General features: G+C 23.6%; 1 protein-coding gene across 1 annotated transcript in view; it reads left to right on the top strand.

Annotated features, from left to right (window-relative positions):
* Positions 1–2309, top strand: part of Phum_PHUM389880 (uncharacterized protein) — a gene marked incomplete at both ends in the record, with an annotated part of 12429 nt that overhangs the window by 7172 nt on the left and 2948 nt on the right. The window lies entirely within an intron of this gene.

Here is a 2309-nt window from a genome sequence, read left to right as displayed (position 1 = left end):
AAAAAAAAAAAAAAATTTAATTTTTCTTTCGTTTAATTTATTAAATAATATCATTGATTACTTTTTTTTCCCCTCCCCCTCCCCCCCTCAGGTACACTTTTAATTTTTTCCCCCGATTTAAAAAAAATAAAAATAAAAATTTATACGCGTTATATATTTTTTATGTCATTAGAAAAAAAAAAAAAAAAAAGTTATTATTATTGTTAAATTGCCTTCGGTTAAAAACCTTAGCGTACCTATATATATATTTTTTTTTCTTTAATATTATTATTATTATTATTATTTTTTACAAAGTAAAAAAAAAAAAAGGCACGCGGTTTTTTATGCGACAAACAAAAAAAAATCATCATCATTTCATTATGAAAAAAAAAATGAAAAAAAAAGGTTTATAATGATGGCATTCGAAAAATTATTTAATCAATTATAATTTTCGTATCGTGTGAAAAAATTACTTTAAGTAATCATCATCATCATCATCATCATTATTATTTTTTATATATAAAAAAAAAAAAAAATTCGTATTGTATATAAAAAAATATAGTTACAAAAAGGAAATTGCAATTACGTTGAAAAATGCGATTAATTAACAGAATGATTCAATGTAATTTTCTTCCAAATAATAATAATAATAATAATAATAATAATAATAATAATAATAATAATAATGATGATGATGATAATAATAATAATAATAATAATAATTTGAAAGCTCGGGAAAAAAAAAAAAAGAAAATGACTTTGGTCACCCTCGGTTATTGCCTTCCCATAACAAATTATACGAATAACACGATTATTATTATTATTATTAACATGAGAAAAGTAATTTTTTGACTTTAAGGCATTTTCTTTTTTTTTCACGGACCACGAACCTTAGTCGTTACTTTGTCTTCTGCTTTGTTTATATTAAATAGATTACACTTTGTACAATCATTTCGTACCTTCGTTTTTTTTTTAACACAAAGAAAAACACCTTACATACCTGGCGTAGTCATTTTTTTTTTTTTAACATACAATACGATAATATTATTAAGATTGATTATCATCATCATCATCATCATCATCATCAACACCATTTTTTTTTTTTTTTTCACGCAAGTTTACAAAGGGCCCTTTTTTTCTCATTAAATTATTATTATTATTATTATTATTATTATTATTATTATTATAATTCACGTGTGACATTAAGATAAAAAAAGAAAAAAACAGATGCTAAAAAATTTTAACACTTTTTTTATCTTGGTTAATTTATTTAATTCATTCATTCATTCATTCATTCATTCATTCACTCGTGAAATTAATTTTACGAGAGAGATTCGGTCGTTAATAAATTATTTAAAAATAAATAAATAAATTTTAATTGTTTTTTTTTTTGTTTTAATTCGTAACGGTTCGAAAGAAACTTTTATGTAAAAAAATTTATTTATTTATTTAAAAAAATAATAATAATTTTTTATTTAATAAATTATTATTTTTAAATTCCGGTTAATTAATTAATTATTGTTTATAATATACATAATTTATTAAAATAGATTATTAATCTTTTCGTATCTATATTCATTACGAGGTAAAAAATTAGTAATAAAATTAAATTTTTAGAGAACTGATTTGAAAAAAAACGGTTAATAACGAATTAATTGTATTTTATTATTATTATTATTATTATTATGATTATTATTATCAATATTACGTCATTCAATTTATCGATATTAATTATTTCGTTTTGATTTATATATTATTAAATTGTAGCTTTTGTTATTTCAATTTTTTAAAAACAAAAAAAAGGTTTGAAGGAAGGAACGAAAAAAAAAAATCGTTAAAAAAAAGTGTTAGTAATAATAATAATAATAATAAAGGTAAAGGACTTACCATAGACCGTAGTAGCTATGAAGGCAAGAACCACAGCGGATGTAACAATTATATGGTGCATAGTGGTGAATAATAACAAGTACAAACGGGTGTGCTTTGATTTAAAGATAAATAGATGTATACCAATGTCGTGATGGTGATGGTGATGGTGATGATGGTGGTGGTGGTGGTGGTTGGTGCTTGCGTGCCTGAATTTTTTTTTACCCGTCCGAGAAATGAACAACTACTTGTGCCACCTTCTGTAAAATACTGACTCTTCCTAGCTCATCACTCCCAGTTTTGTGTTCCGCCATTTCTTTCATTTCTTGTTAGTTGATTCCCCTTACGCAGGTTTTTTTTCTTATTTAGCCTGCCAACTTTTTTAAAAATTCATTGTTGGGTTTTAAGCTCTCTCTCTCTCTCTCTCTCTCTCTCTCTCTCTCTCTCTCTCTCTCTCTTTGCAA

The sequence above is a fragment of the Pediculus humanus genome, genomic scaffold, assembly GCF_000006295.1.
Source record: "Pediculus humanus corporis 1103172107869 genomic scaffold, whole genome shotgun sequence".
In the NCBI taxonomy this organism is placed as follows: domain Eukaryota; kingdom Metazoa; phylum Arthropoda; class Insecta; order Psocodea; family Pediculidae; genus Pediculus; species Pediculus humanus.
The sequence above is the reverse complement of the archived record's forward strand: the minus strand, read 5'-3'. Positions and strand labels throughout refer to the sequence as shown.